The sequence below is a fragment of the Acipenser ruthenus genome, chromosome 13, assembly GCF_902713425.1.
Source record: "Acipenser ruthenus chromosome 13, fAciRut3.2 maternal haplotype, whole genome shotgun sequence".
Taxonomy (NCBI): domain Eukaryota; kingdom Metazoa; phylum Chordata; class Actinopteri; order Acipenseriformes; family Acipenseridae; genus Acipenser; species Acipenser ruthenus.
Genome location: NC_081201.1, coordinates 7,535,057 through 7,544,865, shown reverse-complemented (window position 1 = coordinate 7,544,865; position 9,809 = coordinate 7,535,057).

The window sequence follows — 9,809 nt, the reverse complement described above, 5'->3', positions numbered from 1 at the left end:
CTTCTGTTCTAGTTAGTTCTAGTATATATACAGCTCTGGAAAAAATTAAGAGACCACTGCAAAATTATCAGTTTCTCTGGTTTTACTGTTTATAGGTATGTGTTTGGGTAAAATGAACATTTTTGTTTTATTCTATAAACTACTGACAACATTTCTCCCAAATTCCAAATAAAAATATTGTCATTTAGAGCATTTATTTGCAGAAAATGACAACTGGTCAAAATAACAAAAAAGATGCAGTGTTGTCAGACCTCGAATAATGCAAAGAAAATAAGTTCATATTCATTTTTAAACAACACAATACTAATGTTTTAACTTAGGAAGAGTTCAGAAATCAATATTTGGTGGAATAACCCTGATTTCCAAGCACAGCTTTCATGCGTCTTGGCATGCTCTCCACCAGTCTTTCACATTGATGTTGGGTGACTTTATGCCACTCCTGGCACAAAAATTCAAGCAGCTTGGCTTTGTTTGATGGCTTGTGACCATCCATCTTCCTCTTGATCACATTCCAGAGGTTTTCAATGGGGTTCAGGTCTGGAGATTGGGCTGGCCATGACAGGGTCTTGATCTGGTGGTCCTCCATCCACACCTTGATTGACCTGGCTGTGTGGCATGGAGCATTGTCCTGCTGGAAAAACCAATCCTCAGAGTTGGGGAACATTGTCAGAGCAGAAGGAAGCAAGTTTTCTTCCAGGACAACCTTGTACTTGGCTTGATTCATGCGTCCTTCACAAAGACAAATCTGCCCGATTCCAGCCTTGCTGAAGCACCCCCAGATGAGTCCAATTTTCAGCTTTGCCCAACACCTGGTCGCCCGATCCTCCACCACATTTCACAGTGGGTGCGAGACATTGTGGCTTGTAGGCCTCTCCAGGTCTCCGTCTAACCATTAGACGACCAGGTGTTGGGCAAAGCTGAAAATTGGACTCATCTGGGGGTGATTTCCAGCAGGACAATGCTCCATGCCACACAGCCAGGTCAATCAAGGTGTGGATGGAGGACCACCAGATCAAGACCCTCACAAGCCATCAAACAAAGCCGAGCTGCTTGAATTTTTGCGCCAGGAGTGGCATAAAGTCACCCAACATCAATGTGAAAGACTGGTGGAGAGTATGACAAGACGCATGAAAGCTGTGCTTGAAAATCAGGGATATTCCACCAAATATTGATTTCTGAACTCTTCCTAAGTTAAAACATTAGTATTGTGTTGTTTAAAAATGAATATGAACTTATTTTCTTTGCATTATTCGAGGTCTGACAACACTGCATCTTTTTTGTTATTTTGACCAGTTGTCATTTTCTGTAAATAAATGCTCTAAATGACAATATTTTTATTTGGAATTTGGGAGAAATGTTGTCAGTAGTTTATAGAATAAAACAAAAATGTTCATTTTACCCAAACACATACCTATAAATAGTAAAACTAGAGAAACTGATAATTTTGCAGTGGTCTCTTAATTTTTTCCAGAGCTGTATATATATATATATGTGCGTGTTTATATTATTATACCTTACATAATGTCTTTATAAAATTACAACTGGCAAATTTAAAGTTAAAGGTGCTTTGCTTTTAGGAAATAAAATAAGCAAAATAAAAAAAAGTCTACAGTAAACATACAGTATATATAGTAAACAAGATATAGTTTTCACTTGTAGCTACAGCTAACTTCAATCTTGTTATTGGTGACATTTTCAAAGTAATTTGTCATCGAAGTTATATCTGCTTTTAAACCAATATGGTGATCATGAAATGCTGATATTTACGTATCAAGAGTATCAAAAGAAAACAAGATACACAGAAAGGAGAAGTATTATGAATTTTCTTGTTAGTCCGCACCCCCCGTCCCACCAGAGAAAATAGTCACAGTGACGGTTGGTCTGTGTTCAATAATCTCAGTCCATATTTACATACAAAATGTACCCGTGAATGTTGGTTTTAAGAAAATATATCACTTATCACAATTTCACTTTCTTGTTATCCTTTGAGGGTAAAATACACACAGCACACGTTTAAATGCTTGCTGTTCACCCTGGTCCACTTCTGACACAGAAAGAGATTCAAATGTATTTTATGCATGCCCGCACAAAGTGAGGTGTAGCCCCCTCAATTTTTGTTCTGCCCCACCTTAGCCCCCTCATCAGGGATAGTCTGGCACCACCACTGATTGCATGTTTTCATTACTTAACTTGCATGCTTGCTGCGCAGTAATTTTTCGAAAACAAAGACAGTGTGAGCGAGTGTCAACATTTTTGACAAAAAGTTAATTTCATAGTTTTAATAAAATTAAGATTAATAGTATGCAGTTTTAATAACATTACAGTGATACATATATTTACTTTGTTTTTTATTATTAAATGGCAATCACAAATCGTATCATTGTAAGTGGTTACCCCCCGCCGATAGACACATCATGAGCGCTGTGGCCCAACCAAAATTTGGACATTGCCTTATGTGGCCCTCCAGTGAATGTAATTGAATACCACTGGCTTCGTGTCTGACACATAAAACAATTTGTTGTATAAAGATTTTCAATTTCAGTCTCATCTAATCAAAGCAGGCAATATAGAAGATATTCAAGGACATTGTAGCTATTCTTTCTCTACTACTATTACAAACACATTTATTGTTATTATGGAAAGAAACTTGTGTTACACTTTCCCTATCAAATTCCTTTTTTTTAATGTTCATTGGTGTTTTTAATTCTTAGCTCAAAATGAGGCTTGTGATATGAATGCAGTAAGTACAGTTCTCAAATACTATGCTTTGGAGGCCTCCCTCTGTCTGGAAAAGCAGACCTTGAGAAATACCTTTTACTAATACTTAGTATATTCTTTCAATTGGTCAATAATTGAGGGCAACAAAGAAACATAAACCAAAATATGTATTTCCCAGCCATTTATCATGTATTTCCCGGATCTTCTGATTTATTTATCCTACAGTTCTGTGTATTTTCCAGCCGATTTTCCTATTATTTTGCTACAACTTTGCTCTCTGCTGTTTGCTACAGTAAGTGGGGAAAACAATTTATAGTTCCCCCTTATCTTTGGAGCTGAATTATTTGAGTTATAAAGACAACCAAAAGGATGTTCTGAACCTAGCAAAATGCCAAAATGTGTTAAGATCTGAGTCTTAACCTTCCATTTTTACACACATACACACACACACACAAAAGGTCTAATACCAGTTTTCTGAGAATGCATTTTTGGGATCTTGAGAAACCGTAATTTAATTTAGATTGTTCAAACCCATAAAGAGATAAACAGGATATTGAGGATTAATCTAGAAAGAACTATTCCAATGATAAAAGGTCAATACATATTTATTTATTGTTTTAGGACTGATACAGCCTTGGAATAAATTGTGCCATACTACACATTCATGCTACCCTGAAGCCTGTTATTGTAGATGTGTGGCAGTGGACTGAGCACCAGTCTGTACTGTGGGCTACCTGGTTCTTTTCATTCTGGAGGAACTGATGCAATTTCTCAAACCTGCAGTGAGGTCCATGGACTTCATCGAACCCCTCTCAAATATACAAAAACATTGTCTTTAATATTTAAAACCGACGTGTTTTGTCTATAACAGCCATTGTCAGGGTATTCCAATCACTGCCACCTGGTATATGAATGTGGAGAGTCGATATACACCTTACAAACTTCAAAAACTGTATAGAACTATGAACTGATGTCTGCTCCCAGGAAAACCTGGAGGTTAACATTTATTACTGGAACAATAACCAGTCTTAATTAAGGACTTAATTAAACACTCTGTGGCAGCCAATTAAAGCACCTGTGCCTCATACAGATATGTATGCTGGGGATTATGTGTGATATTAATATACTGTAGGGCCTGCTGGTCCCCAAATGCATGAGGTTCAAATCAATGGTGGGTCACTGCTGTTCCTTGTGGGGTTTAGCAGCGAATCTCATCCATTGAGCTGCCATCACCATCCAATATCAACGCATGTGTCGTTTTTATTGCCTCTGCACACTGGGCAGCCCTACTGACCACCTGTTTGGGAAAGAGGGAAAGATAACACCCTTTTTATATCATTATTCATTCAAATATGCTCCAACCTTGAGTGCATCTGGGTACCTAAGTTAATAAGCTCAAAACAATGAGGAGTGCGAGTCCAGTTATTTTTGTATTAAAAAACAGAGACATTTCTAGGGTGAAGGGGACATCACTTTATAAAACAAAACTGTTAATGATTAAATTACGGTACTGCTATCTTTATAGCGGCTTTTAAAAAGTACCCAAGTAAGAAACTAACAACATCTGTGATGCATTTTATATGCATTAACTGAGTGTACGCAGTTATCATAGTTTTTACCATTTGATAGTTTTAAAACTATAAAGATAGTGGTGCTATAATTAAAATGTAATCATACGGTTAGTCATTGTAGAATGTATATGGTTGCAATGCAGAGCAAGCTAAAATGCTGGGGTCATTTCAGACACTGTTCTAGAACCTAGGCATAGCATGAAGATGCAACTTGTATCTTTTTGGAAAGAAGTTTTTTTTTTAATGACAGCTGGTCACACTGTGCTCAGTGAACAGTGCTCACAATATTGTTATGATGCCCAAGAACAATGGGATAAGTCTTTAGAATGCAAAGCACCATTTCCTGTTTTGGACCACTTGGATCCCACCACCTGTGTATGACACCTGCCAGTTGGTTCTAGCCAAGCAGTTTATTAAGGGAAACTGCTGCAAAGAATTGAGGTCATCACAGACTGCAGGCTGAAGGACTGGCATCAGCAAAGCCATTAAATGTCTAAATCAAATGATGACAAATCATGCATACTGATATATCTATGGTGTAAATAGAGACTGTATTCCCACTGTGTGTTTTGGTGTGTGTATCTGCTTTTAATAACATGTATTTATTTAATGAGTGCTTCGGTATAGAAGAATAACAGATTAATCCTACTTTAACATTGGTTTAATGCTATTTTTTGTCCTTTTGTTCTCTTAGGTCAATTTTCACACAAACTATAAAAAGCTGTATCATTATATCCAGAAAGCAAACACATAAAATTGAGAAGGAAAACATTTTGAAGCGTATTATTTTGCTTCAAAACATTCTGGAAAGTTTAAAAATCTCTCTCAGTGCTGGCCAAATGAATGAATAACATTATCAGAGAATGAGTCCCTCCAGGCATTGTAACATTGGTAACCTTATATCTTACTAGCTTACTTACTATTTTAGATATTTTCTTATGTACATCTCTGGAAAAGAATCCTCCGATGAGCAATTGCAGATCCGTTTCTGTATTTTAAAACTGCATCATTTGGCTACGAAATCTCACAAGATTTCAACTTTCCGATGAGATCAAAATGGCGCGGTGGGTTTTTAAAGGGACCTCACTGATCTTTTTGCTACAGCCTTTATGTTTAACAGTGTTTTCGTGCCAATACCTCTGATCATTGAGGAAGACTTTGAAAAAGACTTGCGGTCGAAACGTTTGTAATAACTGGAATGTTCCATCCTGCAAGTGATTTCTGAAGTGATACGTGAAGACTCAAAGGTAGACGTACTAAAGTGCTGCAGCTGTCACAATAGTCACAAACCAGTTGCAAATGAGTCAGAAGTCTAGGGTGAAATGTACTAAACATGTGCAATGCTGTTAGCGACTGTCACCTGGATGGCTTGTGGGTGATGCCAGACCAGGAAATACAGACACAGTACTGCAAGTGAAGCGCTGATGAGCATATTTATTCATTCCAAAAGTAAAACAAAACACTTTCACAAAAACAGCTCACCAAGCAAAATAAAGGTTGCTATTTTTTGCAACAGAATGACCCATCTTAGTACATCTACCCCTCAGTCATTTAAACAGAAGCTGCACATCACCCTGTTGATTAATCCAGCTGCTTCCAGTTTCTAGGCCTCTTCTATTCCACTGATACGGACTTTGACCCCGGAAATGACGGAGGTAGATTACTCTAAATAAACTGAAATACTTCTAATAAGAAACTTTCAAGATTACAAATAACGCACATGGCAATGCAGACTATTTAACCACCTTCTGGTGATCTGTGATGGGGAGCCCATTTAATCCTATACAGTTCAGACCATAATGAGCAACTGCCTCAATAATGACCAGAACACAAGGATGACGTCACTGGCCAGGCTGTTGTAACCAAGAAGAGACTCAGAGGTAGATAATGCAGGTTTAAGCGCTGGTGTGCATGTTTATTAATAATAATAATAATAATAATAATAATAATAATAATAATAATAATAATAATAAAAACACTAAACAGTAAACAAAATAAAACACATTAACAAAAAAATGGCACAAGGGCCAAAACAAAAGGTCTATACACACACTCAGGATGAGACAGCACAGAACACGAAACCATACACCTCTCACCAACATCAACATTAACTCTAAAGGTCTTTTCACACTGAGCACGTCACGTCAAAGCGTCAGTGTCTAGCGTATTTTGATGCCGTCAAGTTGCTTTCACATGTTCAAATAATTAGAACGCAAGAAACAGCAAACCTGTGATGCACAAGAAGTTGAGATGTATTATTATTAAATAATATACTTATTAATTAGTATTCATTCATGTGTATGATGGAGCACTGCCCCTTAAAATAAAAACCTAAACAGCCATAGTTAAAACAAATAAATAAAAGAGCACAGCACAAATAAGAAAAAATATTGGATTAATAATAATAATAATAATAATAATAATAATAATAATAATAATAATAATAATAATAATAATAACCCTACTGCTGACTGTTTATGTTTCTCTACCTTTTCATTTCCATAAACTGCATTTGCAGCCTGCATTTCCATGGTTTTATATTTCTTACTGCCTGCCCACTCTTTGTTTTTTCCTCCTTTTTTTCTCAAGAAAACTGGTCCCACAAGCTCTTCCATTGGGTTTCAACTACTTCTGAGTCACAAGACGTTTAAAATAAGTAAAACAAGCAACAGTATAGTACTTTACTTGAAGTTCGCTATAGCACTTTAACCAGAACAGAACCATTGATGTGTTGCATATTTTTAGTATGTAGGCTAAACTTTATACAACTATTCAGTTTAAAGATACAGTTTGTTTTCTTAACATGTCGGGTCTCATTTTGTGTTGCTGTTAAAAATCCTTGAATGAGTTTTCTTGTTTTCTTTACTGTAGCTCTATTTGTTTCCATTATCTTTAAGGAAACTTTTCATTAAGGCAATATCTACTGTTTTAAATCACTAATTTTCATTAGGCCGATCTCTGTTTGTGTTAATGAAATACAGTAGGGGCTACCTGTTGATGTTTGTTATCATGCCGACGAGGGGGCGAGAGTGTGATTGGTTAGAGAGACAAATTTACGCCTGAGGCGCACAGAAAAATAGGAGAAGGTCTATTTTTTGACACCGTCGGTTTTACGCGATGCGTCCAGTGTGAATGCTTCCATGGGATGTATTGTATTCTAAAAAAAATAATTTACGCCGGATTTTGACGCCTTGACACGACGCACTCCGTGTGACAGGACCTTATGATCATCCTGTTTATCCACCTGTGGCTGGAGCCTTAATTAATCATTTAATCACTTATTCAATTCATGGCTCTAGCCATATTCCCATGTGTTTTTGCAGGGAGGATTTTATATTGCCACCCAATATTCCCCACACACACACGTACACCCATGCACCGGCAAGGCTTTCAATTTCTCGCTGCCACACTACCACAACCCCTCATTTAGGATCTGAAAAATTAATGTTTCTAGAAGCTATCAACCTTGGAAGTTACAAATGTACCAGCTAACTTTTAAAAAAGTTATACTATAGTTTCCAGTATTGTAATACTGAAGTAATAGTACCTTTATATAATATCTTACAATTGTGACCCAACTCCCCAAAGGTGAGAGGCTAGTGAATTAGCAAACAAGCTCTCAGTTTGGTCAAATGATTTTCAGATTGGCTGTGCTTTTTTTTTTTTTTAATTTCCCCTTCCTTTAATACTTCTATTTCCAAAAGGCAGTGATCTGTTAAACCTGTGCACAGCACTGAACAGACAGGATTGTCTCTACGGACATCTTGCTTGCAGGTTGCTATGAAGAAATGACAAAGTACGTGACAAGACTCAGACACATCCTTAGGCAAGTAAGGGAACTAGTGTGAAAGAGCATTGGCATGTATTGGGAATGTATTGGCCCATGTGGTTTTAAAAAAGTAAATGATTGTGAGGACACAAACTATTCCACCACCTAAGAGGGCATGCAATGTGGGGAGAGATAAAGTTGTTGATCTTGTTGACCATTATTGTTTCCTGATCACTTGAGGTTGAACAATCACTCATTCTAATTATGACCATCTTCTGCAAGACCATGATCTTTCAATAAAAATGTGTTAGATATGGCTTGGCTGTGGTGCAATATCCATACAAAGCATAATCTGGCGACGGTTAATTGTGGTAAAAGATAGCCGAATCTAGTGGGTTGACCATGTCTTTAGTTTTTTTGTTGGAACCAACAAATCTCTGGATGTTTAAGTGTTTTTACTGTAAAAAATGTTAATTCAATGCGACTGATCCAGTTGTTTGAGAAAGTGCCTGAAGGTCGCATCAAACCCTGTACATGTGGATCAGAGAAAGATGAAAGAAAAATATATATATATATATATATATATATATATAAATTGTAGTAGAGTTCCTGGTCCAGCAGGGGCTGGTGCAATATGCTTAGTTATTCAGACATTGTCCTCGCAGCCTTAGCCTGTGCTTTGTTTTGTTATTTAGCTTGGGGCGAAACAGAACCGTGACATTTTTCATTTGACTTCTAAATTATTTTTAAAAGCTTTTTTTTTCTCACATTATTGATCCTACTTACTGTAGCTCGGGTTGCATTGAGTGTCAGCCAAGATATTTGAAACCTGCCGACAGCAAACCTGCAATAGGAACTAAATAGTTTGCATGAACTGAAAATAAAACTAAGCTTTATTAATGCTATAAAAAAACAAACTCGCCTCTTAACTGTTTCTACTTTCTAAGCTCCTTATCCCTATTATGGTACATGTTTCTTTTTCAATATATTTATGGTTTGTAATTAACTTTCTTAATTCTGACTTTTTTAATGTATATGTTACAGGCAAACCCTGAAACTGGGCAATACGTGGATTGCCCAGGCGGTCCAAAATGAATCACAAAGATCTTTAATTCCGGGTTTTGCTCGGGCAGATCTAGGAGTGCGAAATGAATCTCAAAGATCTTTCATTTTATGTTTTCACAGGACAGAGGTACAATTGAAGAGCTTGTTTGACCCACCTATCTGAGTAGCGTCATTCACTCACTCTCTCACTCACTCACTCACTCATCTCATTCATAAAACTACACAGGAAGTCTGGTTTCAGAAAATAGGCATATATTTAAAAATGTATTAAAATTATTTTTATTGACAATATGACTATGGAAGATATCTAATGAGATATATAAGGCCAATTTATTTTAAACAAATTATTAAAATCTGGATATGTACTTAACTTACACTCTCAAGCTGCATCCACATTGGACAGAGCAACGCGAGCGAAGTCGTCGAATGTCAGTCCACACCAGACCCGACTTGGAAACCATCCAAAAGACTGGAAATAAATACATGACCCCGCCTTTATCATAAAAACAAACAAACAAACCAAAAGAAAAGCCATAGCTTAAAATTAGGTCACATGTTCAAGTTGTAAAAGCCAGCAAAAGTGCACATTTTTTCATATAAATGCTGGATATGTAGACTGCTCTGGTTTATTTTTGCTTATTAATAAACCTATTTGTATGCAACTTGCATAAATAAGTTATTTAAAT